At 44.2% G+C, this 14,635-nt stretch overlaps 1 non-coding gene across 1 annotated transcript; it reads left to right on the top strand.

Moving 5' to 3' along the window:
* Positions 1-5,853: 5,853 nt before the first annotated feature.
* Positions 5,854-5,925, top strand: trnam-cau (transfer RNA methionine (anticodon CAU)). The gene has a single exon. It is a non-coding gene; the product is annotated as a tRNA-Met (tRNA).
* Positions 5,926-14,635: the final 8,710 nt, after the last annotated feature.

Genomic DNA, 14,635 nt, shown 5'->3' with positions numbered 1-14,635 from the left:
AACAGAAACTGTGAGCCTGACGTGATCTGAACACGCATCCTTCTGATCTGGAGTCAGACGCGCCACCGTTCCGCCACCGGCTCACATGCTTCCGTGATTTTTACATCTGTTTTATGTTCGGTGAATTCTAAAGCATCTCGGATACTGAGAGGCTAATTGTCCCCCTCTTCATTTTCTGTGGATAAACATTGAATCGAGGAGCAACAACGAACCAAGATTAACGAGAGAGCAGAAACACCACATTATTCTGCGGGAGGAAAATGTTTTTTATTACGGGTGTTAACAACACACGAGATAGAGTGGGCAAAAGCCTATGTTTGAGAAGGTTGCCGCATAGTTAAGGCGGTGGGCTACTAATGCGTTGTGTTTTGCACGCGTGGGTTCAAATCCCATTCTAATCGTTTATGCGTTTTCTATGTCTCCATTTTGAACCATTTATAGAAGTTGAACCGATGATTCGTTTCGTGTTTTGCGGTTACGGAACCAAGATAAAGTAACGACACAGACTTCGACAGGCTTGAGGGGCGAATAGTCCAGCACCATGCCATGTTCCTATCTTCCTAATACAATGAGAAATTCGAGCTGACAATCGATTCAAATCAGGACACCAGCTTTGGACAGGAGATTGCCTCCATGGAAATATGTGGTTTCAGAAGCTCCAAAGGAGACGTCAGCTTCATTGGCACATTTTTAACTTTCCAGAATCGGCAGGTCAGCCTTGGAAATAAGTGCCGTGTTGGCTGGTTTGGCCGTGCTAAATTGCCCCTTCGTGTCAGGGCGATTAGCACGGTAAATAGGGGAGGTTACGTGCACACGCCCTGGTTGGGATTGTTGTCGGTGCAGGGTCGATGGGCCTAATGTCCAACTTCTGCACTATGTGGATTCTATGAAGTTCGAGACGGCAGTTTCACTTCTCTGAGAACTTCTCTGCGGCTTTGTTGCTTAAAGCCTGGGTTCCAATCCCAGCAGATCATTACTCCCTTTCCAGTGATCGATGCAGTTGCACAATGCGAAAGGTTCCTTTATTCCAAGTTTTTGTTATCTTTCCCTTTATGGTAGATGATCAACAGGAAAAAAAAACATTTCGAGAGCCCCCACAAATATCTCAGCTATTTATTTACAGGATACAATGTTTTTTTTGTCAGCTTGCAGTAACGAATTTAATCTGCTACAAACTCACTGCTGTAAATGCTACAAAAACAGTTTTCCCCCTTTTCTCAGGAAATTTCTAACACTGTCTGAGAAACATAGAATCCCGATAGTACTGAATGAGACCATTCTGTCAGTCGATTTTGTACCAAATCTCCCACAGTACATTCCACTCATGCCCTATCCGCATAGCGTCACGCATCCACCCCGCTAATTGACATAAACCACTCATCTTGGGACACCGAGGGGCAATCTAGCAAGGCTAATCCAGCCACCCTGCACATCTTCGTATTGTGGGAGGGAACCGGAGCACCTGATTTCCTGAGATAACTTGCCTTGGTGAATACAGCTGGAAGAACAGAAGTGTTACACCATCCAGGACAATGCATCCCACTTAATTCGCTTCCCATCCAGAAGCATTCACTCCCTCCAACGCCGAAGAACAGTGGCAGCAGTATGCACCATCTGCAAGATGCACTGCAGGTACTCACCAAGGCTCCTTTGTCAGTACCTTTTAAACCCAAGATCACTGCAGCCTCGAAGGCCGAAGGCAGTAGAAACATAGGAATAACACTGCCAAGATGCGGGCACTATTATTTATTGTTTATATTTATTTATCAATTGTTGACGTGTGTCTTTCTTAATCTTCTTTGTGTTTTGCTTAGTTTTAAAGAAAGCTAAATGTCTAATTAAACACGATGCTACTCTTTCCAAGCGAGGCAGCGAATACTTTGTCAAACTTTAGGAATAACCCCGGGATTTGCGTTTTATTCTCGAGTCAGTGGTTTCCCTGGGAGTCGAGTGAAGAGAAACAACATGGAGAGATAGTCGAGCAGGAAATGTCGGTGCCGCAGCTGAGTAACATCAATGAAGCAGCAATTGGTTTGTTATTAACCTGATTCAAAGTTGGACTCTGGTGGGACTCCAACCCACAAACTTTGAATGGCGAACTTGCCATTGATTAGAACTTCAACGCGCTATCCATTGTGCCACAGAGCCACACGCATGTAATTGCATTTACAGGTCCATATATGGATTTTTTTCAATGTACAAAATGTTGGTAATTCAATAATCTTGGAGTTAAAACGCCGAAAGCGCTTGAGAGAAACCTAATTGAATGCAAGGCGCGGAGGGCCCTCTCATATTTTTTTTAAATAGCTCTGGAAATACACATTTTGGATCAGTTTTAAAGTAAATCTGTCCATCACCGAATCATTGATGTCAGAATAATCCACTCTCTCTTTTCCTCATTCCCCTATACAGCTTGGGGTCTGATCTCGCAGGAATGATTTTCGGGATGGACATTCCAATCTGTGTGTCACGGGGCTGAGCAGAACATGTTTCCTGTCCAGTTAAACATCTGCACAGAACAGAAAACAAAATATTTTGGATGCTGGAAATAGGAAACACAAACAGGCAATGTTGGAAATGCTCAGCAGGTGAAGCAACATCTTTCTTAATGCTAAACAAGTTCCCGAAGCCCAGCCCAGCTATACAGTTTAACTTTCTTTTCATGCACAATGGATGGTACATTATATCATTTTGAACAATTAAATTTTTTTAGATGAATTTTTATTCTAGTCGCCACAGCCTGAAAACCACTCTCGGCATTGCTGTCACCCTTGCATTTGTAAATTTGTAAATCAATTTTCTATTTTTAAAGGGATTATTAAAATTGTATCTACCATCCGCTCAGTTCGTTGCGAAGGAGACGGAGAATTGGAGATATATTTGGATAATTTTCCTTAGTCCAAATTTGAACAGAAGCATAAAGGAGGGAATCACGCACAGCACTTCATGAAACTCACCCGCTAAACATTGAAAATGACAGCGTTCAATCAAAGGATGGGCCTATTTATTCATTTGTTATTCGCGGAGGATAGAAAAACTACAACAGTATGCAACTTGGGCAACATAACTGAGCATGTAAAAACACAATGGGACTGGGCAGGATAAGACGAAGTACAAATTAGATGTGCAATGTTGACTGGGTTGTGTGACGGAGCAGGGATACATGGCAGGGAGAAGGTACATACGAAAGTGGGAATGCTAAATGTTTAATGAGTACTGAACAACTCGAATGTGTAATGCAGACAGAAGGCTGGATATTCAATGGGTTCTGAGATGGGTGAATAGACTGGAATCTTGGCATGATAAAGGTGCAATAGGGATTAGAAAGGGTAAAGGCATACCCCTATTTTATATCACTGCTCCTCGATCTTCTGACTAAAATGTGTTACTTCACACGTCCTTACATTGATTAAATTGAATCTGTCACTTGTCTGCCGATTCCACCAACCTGTCGATACCCTCATGACAACTATCAATATCTTCCTCACTAAATTTCGTAATATTTTCAAGTTTTGCATCATATGTACGCCCACATATAAGTCAGTAACATAAATCAAGAAAAGCAAGTTTCTCTCTCAATACCATTCACAATCAGAAATAAGTAAAGTTTTTTGTAAGATGTGCTTTAACAAGTTTGTACTAATAATCAAACTGTGGCATAATGAAATTCTAACTATGCGAAACAACAATGATTCAAAATGCCACATGCTTCAAAATAAAATGCCCACCAGTACTAATACATTCACTTAAAAAGCAGTTTTGCTGATTTGTCGGGATTCAAATTATGATTGCAGAGGAATGCAGCGTATTGGTAGATTTCGAAATTAAATGGCCAACACATTTACTATTTCGAAATTCCTCTGTCCCAGGTTCAATATAATGTGAACAAGTCTGGTCTGCTGTGTCCCTCTGTTGTTGTCTAATCTTCAGTCTAACAGAGTATGCTGTCATCTACCATCGACCCAGGCCAGTGACAGAACGGAAGAAATTCACATGAACAGTCGGTGTTGCAGAGGCAGATCCAACTGGAACTAATGATTGGATGTCAGCAGTAAATCCCAAAGAGAATTCAATATTAATGTACTTTCCCATGCAGTCGGCATAATTTGGAACTTGTTATTGTCTGGAGCAGTTGAGCCGATTAGCATTGCTGTATTTAGATGAAATCTAGATGATCAGAAGATGGAGAATGAATTTCAGAGATAAACAGATAATGTTGCATTGAAGATTTTGAATAGAGGATCGTGTGGAATCATGTACTAATCAGACCAAAAGGCCCGGTTTCAATTCGGTATATTCCAGGTAGAATGAGTACAGATTTGAAAAGTGTCTCAGACACAGCTAGATTTATAATGAATATCACACTCATATGACGTCCCAGAGACAGAGCAATATTGAATGAGTCCAATGCTCATACATATAGAATCTTAGAATGGATATAAGAAAGAGAGAGGCCATTCGGCCCTTTCTGTGCGGTTCTATACAAGAATAACTCATCTCGTCCCTTTCCCAGTCATTGCCTCTAAACTCTGCAAATCAGTTCTCCTCAGGCGCTCGTCCCATTCCCCTTTGACAACCCTGATTTGATGCTGGCGCTGCCACACTCTCAGGCAGTGCATTTCAGGCGCTAAACTCTCAGCACATCAAAAAATATCCTACTCTGCTGTGCCAATGGGGACGGTTTTTTCTACATCTACTCTCCTTAGACAGCATCCACAAACCCGCCACCGCTACCATCTAGAAGGACAGCGGCAGCGCATACATGGGGACCCCAGTATCTCGAAGATTCACTCTAAGCCACTCCCCTTCCTGATTTGGAAATATATTGCCATTCCTTCCCTGTCACTGGGGCAAAATATTGGAACTCTCTCCCTAACACTGTAAGGCTAGCAGTGCTGTGGGTGTATCTGTACCTCAGGGGCTGTTGTGGTTCAAGAAAGCAGCTTATTGTCAAGGTCAATTAGAAATGGGGAATGAATGCTGGCCGACCGAGTGAGCTCACACCTGACGTAAATAAACAAAACAAATAAAATCACGCAACCACAACCGGAGACTGACAGATACAGACCAAATCTCAGTCACATACATCTGTTGGATACAAAATGAATTCGCCAATCACTCTCACGAACAAAGGATAGCAAGCAGTCTATATTGGGCTTCAGTTAACCATTTTCAGGTTAACCAGAGTTTTACACAAGAACAGGGGACATCTTAACACAACATGCAACATGTTGACCCAACACTGAACATCGGAGACCAGAAAGATTTTATTTTGCCGAACAGAGAACATCTTTAAGTAGAATATGTTTACACAACAGGAAAAAAGTTCACATAACTGGTGACATATCAACAGAACTGAAAAATATATTGACACGCAATGGATCCTATGTACACAGCCGGAAACACATTTACAACAACAGGGAAGCATCTTATACAACAGAAAACAACTCGCAACAACAGAGAGAGCAGTTACACAGCAGAAAATATATTTACAACAGTGAAACACTGTACACAACAACAGTGAACATCTTTGAACATCAAAGAGCACAGTTACACAGTTGGAAATATATTTGCAAATATATCCTTGCAACACAAAATTCCTTTACATTAGTGGCCAATTCTCCAGTTCCGTGTCTTGTCGGTTCCCAGCAGATTTGTCAATCGTTACATATGTCCAGACAGTCTCTCTTGCTGATTCTGTCAGCGCCATTCTCTGTTCATTGAGTTCTTTTCGTGACGTCGTGGAACTGTGTCGCCAGACTGAACCTCTTGACACTGGGGCTGATGTTAAACAATGTAGAAGTGAATATTTGACTGGCTACTTTGATAGGCAGTAGAATGTTGGCATTCCGTAGCAGAGTGGCGCAGCGGAAGCGTGCTGGGCCCATAACCCAGAGGTCGATGGATCGAAACCATCTTCTGCTATTTCTATTCGCAACGATAACAAAACCACTTGACGACAATCGCGAAACTTTTCCAGTGTTTGAGTGGAGATTACTGACAGGGGCTTGCGTCAGTTCCCTTTTCTGTTCAGTGCTTCAAACTGCAGCAGATCACTTTGACAAGCACACAAGCTGTCAAGGCTGTGAACATCCACCAGTACAGATTCGTGACCTTGGTGCAGGGCAGAAATTGTGGATAATGTGAACCTTGGAAGCATTGTGAACTGTGAGAAGGATAGTGAGAATTTCAAAGGGGAGATTGACAAGTTGTCGGAATGAGTGGACATGTTGCCGATGAAATTCAAAGCAGAGAATTGTCAAGTGATTCATTCTCGTTGGAAGGTAATAGCGAAGCAATAAAAAGTAAATGAAACAGCTGCAAATAAGGCGCAGGAGCAGACGTAGCTGGTTGTGTTTGTGCTTATGTTATTGGACAGGGTCAGGACAGGTGGAGAGATGGTTTAATAAAGCATATTGAATTCTATCCTTTATTGGTAGGGGCACAGAGTACAAGAGTAAGGAGGTTATGTTCAAATGGTGTAGGACACAAAACCATGCACAGCTGGAGTATGTCCAGTTCTGGGGCCACGATTTCGGAAGGATGTGAAGACATTGGAGAGAGCGCAGAAAAGGTTCACGAAAATGTTTGCAGAACTGAGGAACTTCACTAATGAGAAAGGTTTATAGACTTTGGAACTGTTTTCCTTGGGGAATTGAATGTTGAAAGGAGATTTGATAGAGGCACTAATTTTCCTGACACGTCTGGACAGAGTGGATAGGGACAAACTGTTCCCACTCGTGGAATGATGAAAAATGAGAGAGACCAGATTTAACATCATTAGCAAAGGAAGGAATAGAAACATGAGGAAAACATTTTTCACACAGCAAATGCTTAATGTGTGGAATGCATTGCCGGAGAGTGCGATGGAGGCAGGTTCAATCGAAACATTCCATAAGGAATTTGACTGTTACTTAAAAAGGAAGAGTGTGCAGAATTTCAGGGAGAAGGCGGAGATGTTCATTTTCTGTCAGAACATTAATACGTTCTCATTCGTCACTCATCACTGAATCGAGTTTGCACTGTTCTCTTGTCGTTTCTAAACAAGGAGAAGCGCAGCAATGGTTAAACGACAGAAGAGTTGGTGGTATGAATATAAAGGAGCAAGCCAATAATCTAAATATGTATCTAAAAAGGTGGCGAGGATGGCAGAACGATAAACAGCTGCCGCCCGAAACAAAAAAAAAACAAGAGTAAAATCAAAACCTGCAAAGAAACCTTGAGGCAAAATGGAGCTGAGTTTAATGCCTGAATTTATTTTACTCGGTGCTGAGTCTGGAAGGCTGTACAATGTTTCAATGAGATATGAGGTTCTGTTTCTGGAAATTACATTGAGCTTCATTGGAACATTGCAGGAGGCTTAGATGGAAAGATGGGCATAAAGCAAGGTGAAGAATTTAAATGACAGGAGAGTGTGATATCCGAGTGATGTTTGTCATCTGAACAGAGATATCATTTAATCTGGCCTATTTTAGAGACAGCGTTACAAGCAAAATAACTGTTTGAAATAAATATATTGATAGAAATCAATCTTACACCTGGAATTTGTGTTTCGTGCTCTGAACAGTGAGGAGGGATAATGCAATTTATTACTCCAACAATTCTAATCAATTTTCTTGTTTCCTCATCAAACGATCGGCTCCCAATAGTGTTGACAGGGATTTCAAACATTTATGTCCCACTTCCTACAGTTTGTTCTCGTCCCTTCCCCTCAAGTACTGTGAATGTTTCCCCTTGTTCTCACCTTCTTCCCCACAATTCTTCTCATTCAATGCATAATCCTTTGTGATTTCTGCCAATTCTAGCTTGCTCCTACCACAAACACACTCCCTTTCCCTTTCGCTGTGCTTTCTTTACTCTGAATTGAGCTTTCCCTCTGTACAGCTTTTCCCATTTCCCATCAACGAAAACAAATTTACCTGGCTCTCCTCAAGAGTTCCAAGGCCTCTAACATCCCTTCCAGATGAAAGGCCGATTACAATCATAGAATCCCTATAGTGCCGAAAGTGGCCATTCAGTCCATCGAGTCTTCGCTGACCATAATCCCACCGCAGAATTGTAACCCCATGTATTTACTCTATTAGCCTGCCTGACACATAAGAGACAATTTAGCATTGCTAATCCACCAAACCCGCACAGCTTTGGACTGTGGGACGAAACCAGAGTACCCAGAGGAAACCCACACAGACACGGGAAGAACGTGCAGACTCCACACATACAGTAACCCAAGCGGGGAATTAATCCCGGGTCCCTTTCCTCTTCCAAATTATGCAACTGCTTTTGCTGCTCACAACGTTATCTGTTCTGAATTGTGAAGACAAAACAAAGATTGAATACTCACCGTGTGCGATCCCTCCATTCATTTCAAAAGTGCTGCTCCACATTTGAGTTCTGGGCGGCTACCTTTTTCATTCTCCGCTTGTTTTCACAATGGTTTCTCTGTCTCTGGCCTTTTCTCGTGTTCCAAAGAAGCTCAGTGCACCACTCCTCGAGCCGTTGGTATCTTCAGTTGTTCTTTGACTGTTTTGTGTAGCCTTTCACCAAAAGTGCATTTAATTTCTCCTGTGGGAGGAAACTGGAGCATTCAGAGAAAACCCACGCAGACAGCGGGGCGGGGGGGAAATTCGAACTCCACACAAACTCCCATCCAAGGGCACAATCGAACCCACGTCCCTCGTGCCGGGAGACAGCTATGCTAACCACTGCGTCACCCTGTAAACCATGGGAGTGGGATGAAGTAAAATGCTCTTTAAATGAGCCAATATGGATTCGATGGGCCAAATGGAGTCCTACTACACCGTAAAAATTCAGTGGTTTGGGAATTTAAAACATTGTTTCATTGAATGGCGGAGCAGGCTTGAGGGACAATATGGTCTAAAGAGCAAAGAACAAGGCAAATTACAGCACAGGAACAGTCCCTTCGGCCCTTCAAGCCTGCACCGACTGATCTAAAACCTCCTACCCTTCCAGGGACCATATCCCTCTTTTCCCATCCTCGTCATGTATTTGTCCAGACACCCCTTAAAACTTACTATCGTACCTGCTTCCACGACCTCCCCGGCAGCGAGTTCCAGGCACCCACCACCCTCTATGTAAAACACTTGCCTCGTACAACTCCTTTAACCTTTAATAGGAACCTGAGGAAGTCTACTCCTGATCTGATATATTGTGCTGCTGTGTCCAGAAAGTAAAACTCATCCAATAATCTATTTCACATATCAGAATTCACTCCACAAACCGTGAACCATCAACTGTATACTCACTGACAAAGACTGACTCGTGGTTAAGCAATGTCTCAATCTTAAAATTCTCATCCGAGTCTTCAAGTCCCTCCATGTCCTCAGCTCTCGCTCCCTGTAATCACCTCAAGTCCATCAACCCTCTGAAACATCTGAGTTATTTTAATTCAGACCTTTTGAGCATCACTGATTCGATTCGCTCCCCCAGTGTTGGCCCTGCCTTGAGGGCCTCGGGTCTGGAATGCCCTCGCTGCCTCTTTCTTCTTTTCCTTCATCCTCCACTTTTATCGCCTTCCCTTTATTGACTTCCTCCTTTTCCCGTGGGATTTATCTTTTTCACACTCTGACTTTCTCCAGTCCTGTTTCCGTTTTAAAGTTGAACGTTTATTTGTAAGTCACAAGTAAAGCTTATATGAACACTACAATGAAGTTACTGTGAAATTACTCTGAAATCAAGTACAATCAAGAGTTATAGTTGTACACCTGTAATTCTCACCGCGATTCCGCTTTAAGATTTGTTTACCCGCCGTCAGCTCTCTGATTTCTCATTGGTTTCAGCCCCGGTTCGAATTATATGACGCAATGACGCTCGGCTGGGGATGACACGGAGGAGGTCGACCTCTTTTTAGGTCAAACCAAGTAAACAAACTCAGATTAAATCAGGACAAAGTAAAAGGGGCAGCTCCCCAAAAAGGAGGGGGAACAGCCCGAACAGAAATCAAAATACAAAGGAAACTTAAAAACATCAAATTAAAATGTGATTATTAGGGTCAATAATGCACCCCAACCCCTGCGGTGCCCAGCGGGCGCGGAAAGCGTCAACCTCGCCCGTGGACACCGCATGCTCCCTCTCCAGGGACACCTGGCCGCGAACGTAGCCGCGGTAGAGGGGAAGACAGTCAGGATGGACGGCCCCCTCGATCGCCCGCTGCCTGGACCGGTAAATGGCGCGTTTCGCCAGGCCCAGGAGCAGGTTCACGAGGAGGTCGCCATCCCGACCCTCCCCTCTCCGCACCGGGTGTCGGTAGATCAGGAGCGTGGGACTGAAGTGCAAACAGAACATCAATAAAAGGTTCTTCAGGAAAACATAAAGGGAGTGCAGCCTAAGACACTCAACATAGACATGGTCCACGGACTCCACAAGGCCGCAGAAAGGGCAGTCTTCGGAGCCCGTGAACCAGTGAATCCTACGGTTGTGCGGAACTGCTGCATGCATCACCCTCCACCCCAGGTCCCCGACGTAATTGGGGGAGATCCCTCCGTAGAGGGACCTCCAGCGGGGACCTCCGCCGCCCGGCGGCAACAAGGCCCGCCAAGGTGTATCCGGGCGACAGGCGAGGAGGCGGTAGTGGAGGGTGTGCAGCAGCAGCCCGCACAGGAAACGCCTCCGCGCGGTAGAAAAAGGCACGGAGGACATTTCCGCGACGGAGGAGGTCGACGAACAGCGCCGAATGATGAAGGATCAAGGAAAAGCCTTGCAGTAATGTTGTTCAATTGGCTGAAGTTGATGTCAATTGTAATGTGGGCGTGTGTAGAGCTGAACAAATCGCTCTGCTATTTGTCAGAATATGTAGCGTCATTTTCATTGTTCCCTCACATTTCAAACGGGAATCCTGATTGGACAAAGCAGATGTCACTCAGTCAGCGCCGAGTCTCCATTGAATAACAGGGACGTGACTTTGATCAGAGAATAGGCCGATAGAGAAGGCGGGGATTACCGTGCACATCTAAGACACCGGGCTGAGCGGCAGCAAATGTCCAGCCAGCGGCCTCTGAATCATAGAATTCCTAGAATACAGAGGAGGCCATTTGATCCATCGACTCTGCACCGACCGCAATCCCACCCAGGCCCTAATCCCGAAACCCCACAGATTCTCCCGATTAACCCACTGACATTCGGGTCAATTTAGCATGGCCAAACAACCTAACCCGCAGACCTTTGCACTGTGGGAGGATAATAGAGCATGGGGAGACAGTGCAAACTCCACACAGAAAGTGATCCGAGGCCGGAATTGAATCAGCGTCAACATTAAGGCACTGGTGGAACTAGCAGCATTCAGTTAAATTACTTTTTTAAAAATACGTTTATGAGCTAACAAGGAGCAAGTTACACATATGAGATTCAGTAATTGAGTCCAACGAGCGATTATGACTGTTCAACACATATGCTGATATTTTGAGCGGATTATTATTGCTTTTAAGGACTATTGTTCACTTTGGCTGAAAGCAGTTTACTGCGAGGCACCGCGGTCAAAAGACTATTATCTCTGACTAATGATGCAGCCATATTTCGAGGGAATAATTGAACCTTGTGATCAGTTAAAGCTTCGGGTGGAAGGAACGTTTCGAACACTTAATCATATTTCAGGTTTGACTGGCTTATTCGCTGTCCGCACGAGATGTTCTGGTGCCCAGCCATGGTGCCATGAGTTAGTCTGTTTAGACAGTGACCTTTAAGGGAACGCGTGAGAATGTTTATTTGAACTCTGGGCTGAGCATTTTAATCGGCAATCAGGGAGTGGGTTCAGCCAAGATAGGAGTCAACCTCGAGATCATGGATTAGGATCTGGAATATGGATTTGTGTTTGAATATTCACCCCTCAAGCCTGTCCAAACTTCATCTTGTGTCCAAACTTCATCTTGGTTCTGTGAATCTCAAAATAACAACGAAACATCAGTTTACCCTCAATAAAGGGGCAGGGAAAATGGATCATCAACGAGGAAGGAACTCGAACCCACGCGTGTAGAGCACAATAGGTTAGCAGTCCATCGCCTTAACCACTCGGCCATCTCATCATACAATGGTAACCTTTCTGATCACCTCTTGTGATTTTAACACATGGGACAAAGAACACATTTCTCCTGCAGGATCATGTTGTTTCTGTACCTTCCCATTAATTTTGGTTCGCTCTTACTCTTTCATTCGATGTGAATCCCGATAAAGTATAGAGGGAGGCAGTTCCCTTCTCTGGTCCCTGTCCCTCACCGAACTCACCAGATGTAAAATATCGCCAAATGCTGTGAGCTTGTGGTGCAACGGTAGCGCGCGTCTAACTCGATGTCAGAATGGTTGTGGGTTCAAATCACATCAGGCTCGTGGAGCTTTTCTGCATCAGCCTTTGGATTTTGCATTTGTTGATTGTTCCAGAAATGAAAAACCTCAAAACTGTGATAGGAATGAAATTTTAGGGATACTTCCGGTTCGCATGCTCAGTACTTGTTTGCACACTTTTACATTTGAACAACGTGTCAGGGATTTGATTCGTACATTGCTTGTAAAGTTAAGGCAAGGTACACAGTTCCAAATGTTTCTCGGTGTCATGAAAGGGGATAACTAACTAGTGGTGATTTAAACGAAGGAGTCACACCTCAGGCGAGGAGCAAGGTTGAGAAGCCGTGGCCTTCATGAAAAATCCCAATCGATACAAGAATTGCAGCGAGCTTTTGGCTGAATAAGCTGTCCAGCCACATAAAAAGAAAGAAACCCTACAGTGCAGAAAGAAGCCATTTGAGGCCATCGAGTCTGCACCGACCACAATCCCACCCAGGCCCTACCCCCATATCACTAATTTTTTACCCGCAAACCCCTCTAAGCGAAGCATCTCAGGACATTGAGGGACAATTTTAGCATGGCCAATCAACCTAACGCGCACATCTTTGGACGGTGGGAGGAAACGCACGCTGGACACGAGAAGAATGTGCAAACTCCAGGCAGACAGTGACCCAAGCCGCGAATTGAACCCAGATCCCAGGAGCTGGGAAGCAGCAGTGCTAACCACTGTGTTACCGTACCGCCCACATAAAAACCCTACAGTGCAGAAGGAGGCCATTCGGCTCATCGACCACAAACTGTACCGACCACAATCCCAACCAGGCCCTACCCCCACATATTTACCCGCTAATCCCTCTAACCTACGCATGTTAGTATTCTAAGGAGCAATTTTTAACCTGGCCAATCAACCTAACCCGCACATCTTTGGACTGTGGGAGGAAACCAGAGCACCCGGAGGAAACCCACGCAGACACGAGGAGAATGTACAAACTCCACACAGACAGTGACCCGAGCCGGGAATCGAACCCGGGACCCGTGAAGCAGCAGTGCTAACCACTGCGCTATCGTGCCGCCACATGAGGCAAAGAGTAAGGATAATGAGACTGAATTTCATTTATCACAATCTGTTTTCGACCAAGCGGTTGAGGAAATTGGGCAGCAGCCGAATGTTTCTATTTGATGTGAGCGAGAATATGACAGCAAGAGGATGGTTTCAATCCAGCGACCGCTGGGTTATCGGTCCAGCGCCCTTCCGCTTTGCCAGTCTGCTCCGGAATGTCACCCGCGTCCTGCCTATTCCTGCTGCGTGGGAGAGAGGAAACTATTCATTGTATTTTTATTTCAAATAAGATTCACGTGTTGGGAGGATCACCCTGGCTGGACAATAACACGTAACATCACGCCGACTGTAACAGACAGAGAAAGACACACAGAAATTCAGTAAGAGACTGTCAGGACACCCACACAATGACAGACAGAAAATATTCCGAGCAAACCAGCAAGCTACTGAGATGGAAAAACTGATTATGTATGAAACGGGGTTTTTTGTTCCACAAAGATAGGCCCTGTTTTGAAATGCATTTCCTTTTGCGTAACTGTACTCTCTGCTGTGTAGCTGTTCTCTCTGTTGTGGAACTGGGATCTGCCGTTGACAGATCTTCACTGTGGTTGTATCACATTCTTCCCTGTTGTGTAGGCGTGTTCCCGGTTGTGTAAATGCGATCCGTATTGAGCAGAAGTTTTCCCTCTTATGTAAAGGTTTCCTGTTGTGTGAAATGTTCTCTGTTGTTCTGTGAAGATGTTTTCTGTGGAGAAACAGCCGTCGGGACTTTCAAGGCCGCCATTACAGAGACTTGCTTTCAGTTCCAGACTTAGATTGGCTGAATGGCCTACTCCTGTTTCTGTTTTCTATCCATGTTTCTCTGTATTAAATCAGGGAATTTAAATTTGTTGGGATTTACTCCGTGTCCCCAAAAGTTAGTACGGGTCTCTGGATTACCAGCCCAGTGGCATGATCTTTCATCCCTGTAAACAAAATCAGTTCATTCAGCTCATTATTAAACCTCTTCCGAGCAGATGAGAATTCCCTCCACAGAATTTCATTAAACCGATTGAAACAAAGCATTTGTTTCTAGTTGAGAAAATCAATAATTTATCCAATTCAAACAGATACTGTGGAATTGTTCGGAGGTAAAATTATTAGCATGAGTCTGAATTTAATTGACAAGATAACAAGGAAATGTATTCTGAGAAAGAGCGCTGCAATGTTTGGAAGCAAAACTGGACTGCATCTGACACGAAAGAACGAGGTTCCCAGGAAGATGCACCAGATTTCTATATAAAG

The sequence above is a fragment of the Mustelus asterias genome, unplaced genomic scaffold, assembly GCF_964213995.1.
Source record: "Mustelus asterias unplaced genomic scaffold, sMusAst1.hap1.1 HAP1_SCAFFOLD_35, whole genome shotgun sequence".
NCBI lineage: Eukaryota > Metazoa > Chordata > Chondrichthyes > Carcharhiniformes > Triakidae > Mustelus > Mustelus asterias.
Note: the sequence above shows the minus strand (reverse complement) of the source record. Positions and strands in the feature narration are given on the sequence as shown.